The 17,247-nt window shown below is 39.3% G+C and overlaps 1 protein-coding gene across 1 annotated transcript in view; it reads right to left on the reverse strand.

Moving 5' to 3' along the window:
- The window catches only part of SLC44A5 (solute carrier family 44 member 5), a 471,551-nt gene that overhangs the window by 450,131 nt on the left and 4,173 nt on the right, over positions 1-17,247 (reverse strand). The window lies entirely within an intron of this gene.

Here is a 17,247-nt window from a genome sequence, read left to right on the forward strand (position 1 = left end):
CAGGAGAAGGCCCCCCCACAACTGGAACATCAGACAACCATTAGGTTATGGTCAGACGGTTGTCAACTATCTCTCTAAAATAATAACTGGTCACACCCAGTCCCAGGGAAAGGCAGACTCCCAATAGATAGAAAAATCTAAAACCAGTGATCAGCTTTTCAATGAGATCTCAGGAGTTGGGCAAGGGGATTCAAGCATGTGCATTAAGAGGCAAAATGGTAGAATTTAACTGGTATATAACCTTCCTCCTCTAGGAACATTCAACTGGTAAGAGAAAAATGCCTCAAGTGAGGATGTGCACAACTTCAGTAAACACACTGTGCATGCGGCCCTCCCAAGTGCTGGCAGGCCACTGAACATGTAGACAGCCCACCCTAAGGGAGGAATCAGGGTAAAAGGAATACAAGACCCTGGATGTATACCAACATATAAAATCCTAAGTCAAAAGTCAAACTTCACTTGAATCTCTCAAGTTGTCCACTTGGCCCTCTTCCAAGTGTACTTTACATAAACTTTCACTTCTTCTCTAACACTTGCCTCAGTCTCTCACTCTGCCTTATGCCCCCAGTTAAATTCTTTATTCTGAGAAGGCAAGAATTGAGGTTACTGCAGACTTGTGCAGATTCACTTTATTGCTAACATCATAACTTTCAAATTCTGTTCCAATCTAAATCCAGCTACCAGTCAAGCATAGTGGTTCACAACTGTGAAAATCCTAACACTTTGGGAGGCCAAGGTGGGCATATTGCTTTGGACCAGGAGTTCAAGATCAGCCTGGGTAACATAGCAAGACCCTTTCTCTACAAAATTTTACAAATTAGCCAAGCATGTTGGTACACACCTATAATCCTAGCTACTCAGGAGGCTGAGGCAGAAGGATGGCTTGTGCCCAGGTGTATGAGGTGGCAGTGAACTATGATGACACCATTACACTCCAGCCTGGGAGACACAGTGAGACCCTGTCTCTCAAAAACAAAACAAAACAAAACAATTCTGCAATCTTATTTTCCCTTCCTAACAAAAGCAAATCCTATGCTAACAGTTACTCAAAAATCTAAGCATGCAATATCCTGACTCTTAGGTTCCTCTGGACAATCCTGATATAAAATTTTTGTTAATGGCTCATTACTTAAAATTTATAGAAGTATATGTTGTACTGTGTCGAAGTCTGACCCATAGACCCTGACCCAGCGACAGATGAACAAATTCACTCAAACACAAACCTCCAGTGAAAGAGTGGGCTGGGGATCTGTGGCCACTCACAGACACTCCTGAGAGAGATAGCAGCCACAGCCCCAACCAGCTAGTACTCTAGGCATTTATTTAGTATAGATTTAATAACAGAGGCTCTGAGTCAATATGCTTATGGATAATGATTAAAGGCCAGGTTCCGAAGTCTAAAGAAAACACCACCTGCAGGTGGTAAATCTGGTAGCCCTCCCCCTACCGAGAGAGCCATCTAGCTTGTGAAAGATTAGTTAGTTTTAGGACCACATGAGTAAACAAGTTATTCAGATAAATTCCCCCACATTCCCTAGTTATTTGCTTTTCTTTACCAACTAAAAGTAAAAGGGATAGGCTGCCCTCAGCCAAGACTTCTACTGAAACTATGCAAACTTCTCAGCCTTCCAAGAAGGTTTGTGACTATATTCTATAATTTTACAATCTTTCCAACCATCCTGACTGATCTCCCACAGTACTGAATATGCTATACCTTCTGAACATTCTGTGATTGAAACTTCCTCTTCACATCATAGCTCATTTTACTCAGATGGCTGAGTTAATAGCTCAAACCATGACAACTTGTTAAAGGTTTAACAGTTAACATCTATGCAAATAAACATGCCTTCAAGTTTTTAATGATTATGAAAGGACATTGAAACAAACTCAGAAACTCCATTCAAAAATTAAAAAGAGGCTGGGTGCACTAGCTCATGACTGATTTAATCCCAGCACTTTGGGAGGCCAAGGCAGGTGGATCTCCTGAGGTCAGGAGTCCTAGATGAACCTGGCCAACATGGTGAAACCTTGTCTCTACCAAAAATACAAAAATTGGCTGGATGTGGTGACACATGCCTGTAATACCAGCTACACCAGAGGCTGAGGCAGGAGAATCACTTAAACCTGGGAGACAGAGGTTGTAGTGAGCCAAGATTGCCCCACTGCACTACAGCCTAGGCAACAGAATGAGACTCAGTCTAAAAAAAAAAAAGAAAAGAAAATAATGACTCATGAGATCCAATCCCACATCTGAAGGGAATCTCTGTGATTAAGACTGAAACCCATATATAATTTTTTTAAGCTAACGGAAATAACCTAAGCAATTACTCTGCAAAATCAACAGCACACACTGATTTAACCACTATTAGCATCTAAAAGATAGTTGCTCAGTCTGATATAATGAACTCAGAAGGACTGATTCAAATATAATAATTATTCTACCTCTTCAAAAAAGAAAAAGATATTGGTTATTCAGACCTGTCTCATGCATAGCAAGCTGGACTTTAGCATTTCAAAGAAGGTAACTTGGTGGTACCTAAGTCAATTGTCAGAATTTTTGTTCTCATGTCACATGAAAGCACACATAATGGCAGGACAAATTGGAAGAAATATTACAAAAATATTGGTGAAGATGTTTTTACCTGACAGGTTCAACTAGTAACAAAGCCTTGCCTTATTTGTAATTGTAACCCCAAAAAACAACTATAAGTGTAGGATAAAGCTCTGACCAACTCAAAGACTATGTAACCATTTAAAAATGGATAGCATTCAGGTGCCAAAATTGAAAAACTAGATGTTTCATCTATAATTTTCTGGTTAGATTATATTTCTTCTGACAAATGATTAAGCCCTTAATTGTTACAATAAAAAATATTTATGGGTTTTACTTTCCCCACATTAGGAACACATTCAATAACCTCTAATAATAAAGGAATTTACTTTACAGGTGAAATACTTAAAGAATTACAGAAGGTTCTCCCTTTAAAATGAAAACTTATTTGTCTATATGACCCTTAAAGCTCTAAAAAGATAAAATAAACTAACATAATTTTAAATTAAAATTGTTCAATGTTTCAGAATAAAACATTCTGAATTGTCAGATACTGTCAAAAACCAATACCAAAGGCACAATCATATGCTCAATGGATGCAAGTTGCACATCCCAAGGATACCATCAAGCACAACCCTGCATGATATACAATCTGAAGGCTGGGTACAATAGAAAGATACCAACAAAAGTTAGCCTTAAAAACATAATAAAAGGATCATTAAGGTACTCTTAACCAGAAATACTGCTCTTTAAAATGAAGAGAATATGCCTGTGGATTCATGCTTTCAGGTGTAAATGAGCAAAGAATTTCATAAACTAAATTTGCAGTTCTATTGAAAATCTAACCCTGCAGCCAATTACAAGACCTCCAGAAAGAGATGAATTCCACAGACAGCTTCCCCATAATACATGGGCAAAAAGAAAGACTATATCAGTATAAACAGCTTCCCAAAAAAACTTTTCATATCAGGGTAGAACAAAAGACAATTCTATTATTAATACTGTTTCTCTTTCTATTTGCAATACTCATTTCTTTGTATTGCTTGAAAGTACTGGACTACTGAAAATGGCCACCTTACTCTTTTGTTCCCTTCCTGCAACTGTCTTCTTTCCTATAAGCCCCTTCAAGCTCCTTAATTTGCCTTTCTCAAATAATTATAATTCCTCCAGTCTTTTCAAATTTGGATTCATCATCTGGCCATATATCCCTCTAATAAAGATTAATTCAGATGAAAAGATTAAACTAGATCTTAACTGGAGTCTAAGCTCACCCAAATTAGCTAATGCTTCTGTTATCTTACAGAGCCTCAAAAAAACTCAGAAGAAGTTGGGGATTTAAATGACTAATGACAAAAGTTATGTAGCTTCAGGTACTATGCTTATTACCTGGGTAACAAAATAATCTGTTCACCAAGCCCCCATGACACACAAGGTACCTTTATAACAAACCTGCACATGTACACATGACCTAAATAAAATTTTTTAAAAAGTAAAGCTATATAGCACTGGGAAGAATTCTTCAGGTGCCCAGGGAGGGAGCATTTAGATTAGCCCTGGGGAAGAGAAGAATCTACTGTCTAGCAGGAGGAAACTGGGTCCTAACTGGCTTCACTACCAGCTGCCTAAAGTGGCCTTGGTCCCCAGATACATTTCAGCTGCATCCAGGCCATAACAACTGTGATCGTCATGCAAGCTCCCATACTGCACTGGTCTTAGAAGCTGTGTGCTAGGGGTGCAACCCAGCATGACACCAGCTTTGGCACCCATGGGAGTGCATGTGTCACCAGCACTCCCAACTCTAGACAATGTAACATGGAGAGACACTCCTTCCAACTGGGGAAGAAGAGGGAAGAGTACAGGAAATTTTCTCTTGCAACCAGGTACTAGCCCAGTCACAGTAAAGCACAGATGGGCAGAATCCCAAATTCTGAGCCCTGATTCTGAGCCATTGCTCCAAACAGCATTTGAGACCCACCCTAGGTCAGAAGGGAAAGAGAGGCAAAAGCAAATATAGTAGAAAGTTTATTCAAAGAAATAGTAACAGAGAACTTTCAACCTAGAGAAAGATAAATATCTAGGTATAAAAAGGTCAACAAATACAAGGAAGATTCAACCCAAATAAGACTACCCCAGGGCATATAATAATAAAGATCCCAAAGGTAAAACAAAACTCTTTAAAGCAGCAAGAGAAAAGAAGCAAATAACATATAAAGGAGTTCCTATACATCTGGCAACAGACTGCTCAGTGAAAATTTTACAGGCCAGGAGAGAGTAAGATGACATCTTCAAAGTGCTGAAGGGAAAAACTTCCAACTGAGTATACTGCATCTAGCAAAGTTATTCTTTAAATATGAAGAAAAAATAAAGACTTTCTCAGACAAACAAAAGTTAGGGGAATTCATCACCACCAGACCTGTCTTACAAGAAATGGTAAAGACAGTTTTTTATCTGAAAGAAATAGACACTATCATGTAGCAAGAAATCATCTGAAGGCATAAAATTCACTGGTAAAAGTAAGTACACATACAAATTCAGAATATTTCTTTTTTTGTGATGTATAAGGCAACCAGGTCTTTAGTATAAAGACTGAAAAGCAAATCTATCAAAAATAATAACTACAACAATTTGTTGAGATAAGCTACATAAAAAGATATAAATTGAGAAAACATAAAGTTAAAAAGTGGAGGAATGAAGTTAAAGTACAGAGTGTTATAGTTTTTTCTTTGCTTATTTGTTTCTTTTCTTTGTGATTAAAGTTGCCATCAGTTTAAAATAATTTCTAATAACTATAAGAAGTTTTCATAAGCTCCATGGTAACTACAAAGCAAAAACCATTAAAAGACACACTAATAACAAAAAGCAGCAAATTACCAGAGAAAAATCACTTATTTACTAGGGAATACAGTAAGAAAAAAAAGAAAGGAGGAGAAAAATTCTAAAACAACCAAAATTCAAGTAACAAAATGGTAGTAGTAAGTCCTTACCTATCAATAATAACATGAACTAAATTTTCCACTTAAAAGATATATGACCAGGCAAGGTGGCTCATGCCTATAATCCCAGCACTTTGGGAGGCCAAGGCAGGCAGACCACCTAAGGCCAGGAGTTCAAGACCAGCCTGGCCAACATAGTGAAATCCCATCTCTACTAAAAATACAGAAATTAGCTGGGCATGGTGGTGCATACCTATAGTCCCAGATATTTTGTAGGCTTAAGTGGGAGGATCACTTGAGTCCAGGAGGTGTAGGTTGCAGTGAGCTAAGATCAAGTCACTGCACTCCAGCCTGCATGACAGAGTGAGACTCTTTCTCAAAAAATAAAAAGACAGAGAATGACTTAATAAATTTTTTAAAAAGACCCAACTATATGCTGCCTACAGACACTCACTTCACATATAAAGACACAGAGAATGAAAATGATGGGGGCTAGACTAGGTGGCTCATTCCTGTAATACCATCACTTTTGGAGGTAAAGGTCATCAGATCACTTGAGCTCAGGAGTTTGAAACCAGCCTGGGCAATATGGTGAAACCTCATCACCATAAAAAATATAAAAATTAGCCAGGTGTGGTGGTTACGAGGTAGTCTCAGCTACTAGGTAGGCTGAGGTGAGAGGACTGCTTGAGACCAGGATATGGAGGGTTGCAGTGAGCTGGGATCACACCATTGCACACCAGCCTGGGTGACTGAGCAAGACTATCTTAAAAAAAGAAAAAGGTGATGGGTTTAAAAGGCTATTCCATAAAAATTGAAATTTTATAAAAGCAAGAATAGCTACACTTACATCAGATAAAACAAACTTCAAGTCAAAAACTGCAAAGAGAGACAAAGGTCACTAATAATTAAGGGGCTAATTCAGTAAGAAAATATAAAAATTATAAATATATATGCCCCCAACATTGGAGCACTGAAACATATAAAGTAAAAATTAATAGATCAAAAGGAAGAGGAAAACTGCAATATAACAATAGTAGAGGACTTCACTATCTCTCTATTATACCCCTCTATTATTACCTCTCTGTTAATAGCAACGGACAGATCATTAAAACAGATAATCAACAAAGAAATATCAGAATTAAGCTACACTCTAGATCAAGTGAACTTAACTGACATTTACAGAACATTTCATGCAAACTGTTGCATAATATACATTCTACTCATTGGACATGGAACATTCTCCAAAATCACCACATGCTAGGCTACAAACAAATTTTATGGTTTTTGTTGTTGTTGTTTTGAGACAGGGTCTCACTGTGTCACCCAGACCAACATAGCTCACTGCAGCCTCAACCTCTGGGCTCAAGTTATCCTGCTACCTCAGCCTCAAAGGTAGTTAGGACTACAGGTACATGCCACTACACCTAGCTAATTTTTCTAATTTTTTATAGAGATGGGGTTTCACTGTTGTCCAGGCTGGTCTTGAACTCCTTGGCTCAAACAATCCTCCCACTTCAGCCCCCTGAGCAACTGGAACTATAGATGTGAACTATGATACTCAGCCTGATAAACAAATCATAAAAATTTTTTTAAAAAAATCAACATTATATCAACTATCTGTCCTGACCACAATGAAATAAAACTAGAAATCAATAACAAAAGGAATTTTAGAAACTGCATAAATACTTAGAAATTAAACAATGTGCTCCTGAACAACCAGTGGGTCAATGAAGAAATCAAGAAAGAAATTACATTTCTTGAGACAAATGAAAAACACAACACACCCAAACCTATGACACAAAGCAAAAGCAGTTTTAAGAGGAAAGTTTATACCAATAAACGCCTACATCAAAAAAGTGGAAAGTTGTTAAATAAACAACCTAATGATGCACCTCAAAAAACTAGAAAAGCAAGAACAAACAAACCCAAAATTAGTAGAAGAAAAGAAATAATAAAGATTAGGGCAGAAATAAATGAAATTGAGAATTAAAAACAATACAAAAGATCAGAAAAGGAAAATTTTGTTTTTGGAATAGATAAACTTTTAAAATCTTTATTTAGACTAAAAAAAAAAAACTAAAGAGGCAAGACCCAAAGAAATAAAATCAGAGATGAAAAAGGAAATACTACAAAGAAAGAAAGAAGAGAAGGAAGGAAGAGGAAAGAAAGAGAAAGAAAGAAAAAGAGGAAGGGAGGGAGGGGTGGAATGGAGGGAAGGGAGGGACGGGAGGGAAGGGAGGGATGGGAAGGAAGGGAGGGATGGGAAGGAAGGAAGGGAAGGAAGGGAAGGAAGGGAAGGAAGGGAAGGAAGGGAGGAAGGGAGGGAGGGAGAGAGAGAGAGAGAGGGAGGGAAGGAAGGGAGGAAGGGAGGGAAGGGAGGTGAGGAAGGGAGGGAGGGAGGGAGGGAAAACTAGTCCAGGCATGGTGGTTCATGCCTTTAATCCCACCACTTTGGTAGGCCAAGGCAGAATTGCTTGAGCCCAGGAGTTGGAGACCAGCCTTGGCAACATAGCAAGACCCCATCCCTACCAAAAAAAAAAAAAAAATTAGCGGGGGGCATGGTAGTACATAATTGTCCCAGCTACTCAGGAGGCTGAGGTGAGAGGATTGCTTGAGGCTGGGAAGTTGAGACTGGTGACAGAGTGAGACCCTGTCTCAGAAAAAGAAAAGAAAACTACAGATCAATAGTTCTGATGAACATAGATATAAAAATCCTCAACAAAATACTAGCAAATCAAATTTAATAATACATTAAAAGAATCATTCACTGGGATTCATCCCTGGATGCAAGAATGGTTCCAAACATGTAAATCAATAAATGTAATATATCAGATTAATAGAATCAAAGCACCTTGGAGGCTAAGGCAGGCAGATCGCTTGAGGCTAGCTTGGGCAACATGGTGAAACCCTGTCTGTACTAATATTACAAAAATTAGCCAGGCGTGGTAGTGCATGCCTGTAATCCCAGCTACTCAGGAGACTGAGGCATGAGAATTGCATGAACCTAGGAGGCAAAGGTTGCAGTAAGCCGAGATTGCGCTACTGCACTCTGGCCTGGGTGACATAGCAAGACTCTGTCTCAAAAAAAAAAAAGAAGAATCAAGAACAAAAACAGAATGATTATTTCAGTACATTCCAAAAAAGTATTATACAAGATTCAATATCTTTTCATGATGAAAACATTCAACAGACTGGGTATAGAAGGAACACATCTCTAAACAATAAAGACCACATATGACAAACCCACAGCTAGCATAATACTGAACAGGAAAAAATTGAAAGCCCTTCCTCTAAGATCTAGAATAAGACAAGGATGCTCATGCTCACTTTCACCACTTTTATTAAACATTGTAAGTCCTAGCCAGAGGAATTAGATGAGAGAAAAGAATGAACAGCATCCAAGTTGGAAAGGAAGAAGTCAAATTGTCCTCATTTGCAGATGACATAATTTTTATATTTAGAAAAACTTAAAGATGTTGGCAAAAAACTGGTAGAACTGATAAACAAATTCAGTAAAGTTGCAGAATATAAAAACAACATACAAAAATCAGAAGTCTATATGCCACCAGCCAACAATCTGAAAATGTAATCAAGAGAGCAAGCCCATTTACAATAGCTACAAAATATGCAATACAGAAGAATAAATTTTAGCAAAAAAAAAACGCTACAATGAAGAAACAAAAGAATGCTACAATGAAAACTATAAAACACCGCTGAAAGAAATTAAAGAATACATCCAAAAAATGGAAAAATATCTCATGCTCAAATTATTATTGTTAAAATGACCATATTGTTGTTAAAATGTCCATAGTTTGTAGACCCAAAGAAATCTGCAGATTTAATGCAATCCCTATCAAAATACCAATGATATTCTTCACAGAAATAGAAAAAACAATCCTAAAACTTGTGCAGAATAACAAAAGATCCTGAATAGCCAAAGCAATTCTGAGCACAAAGAACAAAGCTGGAGGTACTACATTACCTGACTTCAAAATACACTACAAAGCTTTAGTAACCAAAACAGCATAGTATTTGCATATGAAAGACATACAAACTAATGAAACAGAATACAGAACCCAGAAATAAATCCACACATTTATAGCAAACTTATTTTTGACAAAGTCACCAAAACATACACTGGGAAAATGAGAGTATCTTCAATAAATGGTGCTGGGAAACTGGATATCTACATGTAGAATGAAACTAGAACCCTATTTCTCACACATAAAAAAATTAAATGAAAGTGGATTAAAGACTTAAATGTACAACCTGTAATTATGAAACTACTGAAAAAAAAACAAACAAAAAACCAAACAAGGAGGAGGGATCCAAGATGGCCGATTAGGAGCAGCTCAGTATTGCAGCTCCCAGTGAAAGCATGGAGGGGGAGTGGACGCCGCATTTCCAGACGGATTTTTATTGCCCAGAAACCAGGAGATTCCCAGGTGGAGGAGCCCCACAGGTCGCCAGCACAGGTTGCGGCTGATTTGGCCGGCTTGGCTGTTTTGGCTGGCGCAGCTGTTTTGGCCAGCACGGCAGTTCTCCGCACAAAATACACAGGTCCAGGCGCTGTTGTGGCTGGCGATTGGAGTTCCTTGGAGAGAGAGTCGCCCATTCAGCTGATAAAAAAAGGGGACTGAAACAGGGAGCCAGGCCAGGAGATTCCCAGGCAAAAAAGTGCCACAAATCTCAGCACAGCTGTTTCAGCCGGCGCAGTGGGTCGCCGCAAAGGAAATCACACAGATCCCAGCGCCTTTTCAACATCGATGTTCAACTGGAACATCTAGGAGACAGAGTCACCTGTTCAACTGAAAAAAAAAAAGAAAAAAATGGCTCTGAGGCAGGGAGCCAGGTGATCAGGCTCGGCTAGTCCCACCCCCACAAAAAAACAGCAATCTGAAAAGCTCTGGATTGAGAGTTTCACAGAAAGCACAGCTGAACCAGGGGACAGTCCAGCTCTGTGGGGGACAGGTGTCTGCCATTACCGAGACAGTCCACCACTACGGAGGTAGCCTGCCATTGCTGAGGCAGCCCACCATTGCCAAGGCAGCCTGCCATCACAGAGAGAGTTCGCCATTATAGAGGTGGGCCGCCATTGCCGAGGCAGTTCTAACTATACCCTTATAAACAGGACTGCAGGGAAGTTCACATGGCAGCTGGGCAGAGACCACAGCAGCTCAGCAAAGCCTCTGCAGGCAGACAGTGACCAGGCTGCCTCCTTGCTGGGCAGGGCAGCCCTGAAAAAAGGTAGCAGCACAACAGAAACTCATAAATAAAGCCCTAACTCCCTGGGACAGAGCACCTGGGGAAAAAAAAAGGGGTGGGGAGTTTATGAGTTCTGCTGTGGCAGACTTAAACATACCTGCCCAGCAGCTCTGAATGAACAACGGAGCTCACAGCTCAGCAATTGAGCTCCTGTAAAGAAAAGACTGTCTCCTCAAGCAGCTCCCTGGCCCCCATATGTCCAAAGAGTCACCTCATAAAGGAGAGCTCAGACTGACATCTGGCGGGTACCCTTCTGGGACAAAGATAGCAGAAGAAGAAACTGGCAGCAACCCTTACTGTTCTGCACTGGCTGCAGGTGATCCCCAGGCAAGCAGGACCTGGAGTGGACCTCAGCAGTCCTACAGCAGAGGGGCCTGACTGGTAGAAGGAAAATTAAGAAACAGAAAGAAATAACTTCATCATCAACAAACTGGACAGCCACTCAGAGTCCCATTCTGAAAGTCAACAACTACAAAGACGACAGGTGGACAAATCCACAAAGATGGGAAGAAACCAGCACAAAAAGGATGAACACACCTGAAACCAGAACACCTCTCCTCCTACAAGGGATCACAACTCCTCACCAGCAAGGGAACAAGGCTGGATGGAGAATGAGTATGATGAATTGACAGAATCAGGCTTCAGAAGGTGGGTAATAAGAAACATTTCTGAGCTAAAAGAACATGTTCTAACCCAATGCAAAGAAACTAAGAACCTTGAAAAAAGATCTGATGAAATGATAATGAGAATAAACAACTTAGAGAGGAATATAAGTGAATTGATGGAGCTGAAAAACACAGCACGAGAACTTCACGAAGCATACACAAGTTTCAACAGCCGAATTGACCAAGCAAAAGAAAGGATATCAGAGGTTGATGATCAACTCAATGATATAAAACAAGAAGGCAAGAACAGAGAAAAAAGGGTAAAAAGGAATGAACAACATCAAAAAGAAATATGGGACTACATGAAAAGACCTAATCTATGTTTGATAGGTGTACCTGAATGTGACGGAGAGAATGAATCCAAGCTGGAAAATACTCTTCAGGATATCATCCAGGAAAACTTCCCCAACCTAGCAAGACAGGCCAATATTCAAGTCCAGGAAGTAGAGAGAACACCACAAAGTTATTTCTCAAGAAGAGCAACCCCAAGGCACATAATCATCAGATTCACCAGGGTTGAAATGAAGGAGAAAATGCTAAGGGCAGCCAGAGAGAAAGGTCGGGTTACCCACAAAGGGAAGCCCATCAGACTCACAGCAGATCTCTCAGCAGAAACCCTACAAGCCAGAAGCGAGTGGGGGCCAATATTCAACATCCTTAAAGAAAAGAACTTTCAACCAGAATTTCATATCCAGCCAAACTGAGCTTCATAAGTGAAGCAAAAATAAAATCCTTTACAAACAAGCAAGTACTCAGAGATTTCATCACCACTAGGCCTGCTTTACAAGAGCTCCTGAAAGAGGCACTAAACATAGAAAGTAACAACCAGTACCAGCCACTCCAAAAACATACCAAATAGTAAAGAGCATCAACACAATGAAGAAACTGCATCAACTAATGGGGAAAACAGCCGGCTAGCATCAAAATGGCAGATTCAAATTGACACATAACAATATTAACCCTAAATGTAAATGGGCTAAACACCCCAATCAAAAGACACAGACTGGCAAATTGGATAAAAAGCCAAAACCCATTGGTGTGCTGTATCCAGGAAACCTACCTCACATGCAAGAATACACAAAGGCTCAAAATAAAGGGATGGAGGAAGATTTACCAAGCAAATGGTGAGCAAAAAAAAAGCAGGAGTTGCAATTCTCGTCTCTGATAAAATAGACTTTAAAGCAACAAAAATCAAAAGAGACAAAGAAGGACATTATATGATGGTGAAAGGATCAATGCAACAAGAAGAGCTAATGATCCTAAATATATACACACCTAAAATAGGAGCACCCAGATACATAAAGCAAGTTCTTAATGACCTACAAAGAGACTTAGACTTCCACACAGTAATACTAGAAGACTTTAACACCCCATTGTCAATATTAGACATATCAATGAGACAGAAAATTAATATGGATATCCAGGACTTGAACTCAAACCTGGACCAAGCACACATAATAGACATTTACAGAACTCTCCACCCCAAATCCACAGAATATACATTCTTCTCAGCACCACATCACACCTGCTCTAAAATCGACCACATAATTGGAAGTAAATCATGCATCAGCAAATGCAAAATAATGGAAATCATAACAGTCTCTCAGACCACAGTGCAATCAAGTTAGAACTCAGAATTGAAAAACTAACTCAGAACCGCACAGCTTCATGGAAACTGAACAACTGGCTCTTGAATGTTGACTGGATAAACAATGAAATGAAGGCAAAAAAAAAGATGTTCTTTGAAACCAACAAGAATGAAGACACAACATACCAGAATATCTGGTACATATTTAAAGCAGTATCTAGAGGAAATTATAGCAATAAATGTCCACATGAGAAGCAAGGAAAGATCTAAAATCAACACCCTATCGTCAAAATTAAAAGAGCTAGAGGAGCAAGATCAAAAAAACTCAAAAGCTATCAGAAGACAAGAAATAACTAAGATCAGAGCAGAACTGAAGGAGATAGAGACACAAAAAACCCTTCAAAAAAATCAATAAATCCAGGAGCTGGTTTTTTGGAAAGATCAACAAAATAGACAGACCACTAGCCAGATTAATATAAAAGAAAAGAGAGAATAATCAAATAGATGCAATAAAAAATGATAAAGGGGATATCACCACAGATCCCACAGAAATTCAAACCATCACCAGAGATTATTACAAACAACTCTATGCATATAAACTAGTAAACCTGGAAGAAATGGATAAATTCCTGGACACTTGCATCCTCCCAAGCCTAAACCAGGAAGAAGTCGAAAACCTGAATAGACCAATAACAAGGTCTGAAGTTGAGGCCCCAATTAAGAGCCTACCACCCAAAAAAAGCCCAGGTCCAGATGGGTTCACAGCTGAATTCTACCAGACATACAAAGAGGAGCTGGTACCATTCCTTCTGAAACTATTCCAAACAATCCAAAAAGAGGGAATCCTTCCCAAATCATTTTATGAGACCAACATCATCCTGATACCACAACCCAGCAGAAGCTCAGCAAGAAGAGAAAACTTCAGGCCAATATCCATGATAAAAATAGATGCAAAAATCTTCAATAAAAAACTGGCAAACCAACTACAACAGCACATCAAAAAGCTTATCCACCACAATCAAGTAGGCTTCATCCCAGGGATGCAAGGCTGGTTCCACATATGCAAGTCTACAAACGTAATTCACCACATAAACAGAACCAAAGACAAAAACCACATGATTATCTCAATTGATGCAGAGAAGGCCTTTGACAAAATTCAACAGCCCTTTATGCTAAAATCCCTCAATAAACTAGGTATTGATGGAACGTATCTCAAAATAATAAAAACTATTTACGACAAACCAACAGCCAATAGCATACTGAATGGGCAAAACTGGAAGCATTCCATTTGAAATCTGGCACTAGACAAGGATGCCCTCTCTCACCACTCCTATTCAATATAGTACTGGAAGTTCTAGCCAGAGCCATCAGGCAAGAAAAAGAAATAAAGGGTATTTAAATAGGAAAGGAGGAAGTCAAATTGTCTCTATTTGCAGACGACATGATTGTATATCTAGAAGACCCCATCGTTTCAGCCCAAAATCTCCTGAAACTGATAAGCAACTTCAGCAAAGTCTCAGGATACAAAATCAATGTGCAAAAATCACAAGCATTCCTATACACCAATAACAGACTTAGAGAGCCAAAGCAAGAATGAACTCATTCACAATTGCTATAAAGAGAATAAAATACCTAGGAATACAACTAACAAAGAACGTAAAGGACCTCTTCAAGGAGAACTACAAACCACTGCTCAACGAAATAAGAGAGGACATAAACAGATGGAGAAATATTCCATGCTTATGGTTAGGAAGAATTAATATCGTGAAAATGGCCATACTACCCAACGTAATTTACAGATTCAACGCTATCCCCATCAAGCTACCAATGACCTTCTTCACAGAACTGGAAAAAACCACTTTAAACTTCACATGGAACCAAAAGAGAGCCCACACAGCCAAGTTAATTCTAAACAAAAAGAACAAAGATGGAGACATCACACTACCTGACTTCAAACTATACTACAAGGCTACAGTAATCAAAACAGCATGGTACTGGTACCAAAACAGAGATATAGACCAACGGAACAGAACAGAGGCCTCGGAGGCAACACCACACATCTACAAACCATCTGATCTTTGACAAACCTGACAAAAACAAGCAATGTGGAAAGGATTCCCTGTTTAATAAATGGTGTTGGGAAAACTGGCTAGTCATGTGCAGAAAGCAGAAACTGGACCCCTTCCTGACACCTTACACTAAAATTAACTCCAGATGGATTAAAGACTTAAACATAAGACCTAACACCATAAAAACCCTAGAAGAAAATCTAGGCAAAATCATTCAGGACATAGGCATAGGCAAGAACTTCATGACCAAAACCCCAAAAGCATTGGCAACAAAAGCCAAAATAGACAAATGGGACCTAATCAAACTCCACAGCTTCTGCACAGCAAAAGAAACAGTCATTAGAGTGAATTGGCAACCAACAGAATGGGAAAAAATTTTTGCAATCTACCCATCTGACAAAGGGCTAATATCCAGAATCTAGAAAGAACTAAAACAAATTTACAAGAAAAAAACAAGCCCATTCAAAAGTGGGCGAAGGATACGAACAGACACTTTACAAAAGAAGACATACATGAGGCCAACAAACATATGAAAAAATGCTCATCATCACTGGTCATCAGAGAAATGCAAATCAAAACTACATTGAGATACCATCTCACGCCAGTTAGAATGGCGATCATTAAAAAATCTGGAGACAACAGATGCTGGAGAGGATGTGGAGAAATAGGAAGGCTTTTACACTGTTGGGAGTGTAAATTAGTTCAACCACTGTGGAAGACAGTGTGGCAATTCCTCAAGGACCTAGCAATAGAAATTCCACTTGACCCAGCAATCCCATTACTGGGTATATATCCAAAGGATTATAAATCGTTCTACTATAAGGACACATGCACACAAATGTTCACTGCAGCAATGTTTACAATAGCGAAGACCTGGAACCAACCCAAATGCCCACCAATGATTGACTGGACAGGGAAAATATGGCAAATATACACCATGGAATACTATGCAGCCATAAAAAACGATGAGTCCATGTCCTTTGTAGGGACATGGATGAACCTGGAAACCATCATTCTCAGCAAACTGACACAAGAACAGAAAATCAAATACCGCATGTTCTCACTCATAGGCGGGTGTTCAATGATGAGAACACATCGACACAGGGAGGGGAGCATCACACACCGGGGTCTGACAGGGGGAAACGGGGGAGGGACAGCAGAGGATGGGGAGTTGGGGAGAGATAGCATGGGGAGAAATGCCAGATATTGGTGATGGGGAGGAAGGCAGCAAATCACACTGCCATGTGTGTACCTATGCAACAATCTTGCATGTTCTTCACATGTACCCCAAAACCTAAAATGCAATAAAAATAAAAAATAAAAAAGATGAAGGACTGTGGAGACCAAAGTTCTTATTGTGCAGAGAAAGCCTTCAGGTGAGAAGAGAAAAACATTCTGTTCTCTCTCTCACCTTCAGAAAGAAAAGATTGTAAATCTTTCTTATCAAAGTTAAGGTCTGTGTTGATGTTAATATCACAGAGGGTATAAAGAGGCATGTCTGACCACCACTTCCCTGTCATGGCCTGAATCAATATTTCAGGTTAAATTTTAGAGTGCCCTGGCCTAGGAGAAAGTCCACTCAGATAGTTGGGGAACCCCATTTTAGAATTTTATTTTTGATTTACAGCAAGCTTGTCCAATCTGCAGCCAGCCCACAGGCCACAAGCAGCCCAGGATGGCTTTGAATGCAGCCCAACACAAATTTGTAAGCTTTCTTAAAATATTATGACTTTCTCTTGCGTTTTTGTTTTGTTTTGTAGTTTATCAGTTACTGTTAGTGTATTTTATGTGTAGCCCAAGACAATTCTTTTTCTTCCACTGTGGCCCAGGGAAGCCAAAAGATTATACGCCACTGGTTTACAGAAGCACCAATAGTGGGACAAATCTGATTATTAAATGCCTCCTAATGTGATACAGTATTAACTACACAGTATGACCTTTGAAGTATCCTTGTCAAATGTTTAATCTGAACTCCACAAGCCTCTGGTAACTTGCAGTTGAGAGTAAATACAAGATCTAGAGGCACAAAATAAATAAAATCAGACAATCCATCATTAGGGCATTATAAGGTCTTTTAGGCTGACTGATGCTGCCATGGACTGCATGGTAACCTCTGTGACCTGCACATATACCTCCAGATGAGTTCCTGGGAATAAAAAGTCTGAAGTAACTG

This window comes from Aotus nancymaae, unplaced genomic scaffold (genome assembly GCF_030222135.1).
Source record: "Aotus nancymaae isolate 86718 unplaced genomic scaffold, 86718_ANA_hifiasm-v0.15.2.pri h1tg000007l, whole genome shotgun sequence".
Taxonomy (NCBI): domain Eukaryota; kingdom Metazoa; phylum Chordata; class Mammalia; order Primates; family Aotidae; genus Aotus; species Aotus nancymaae.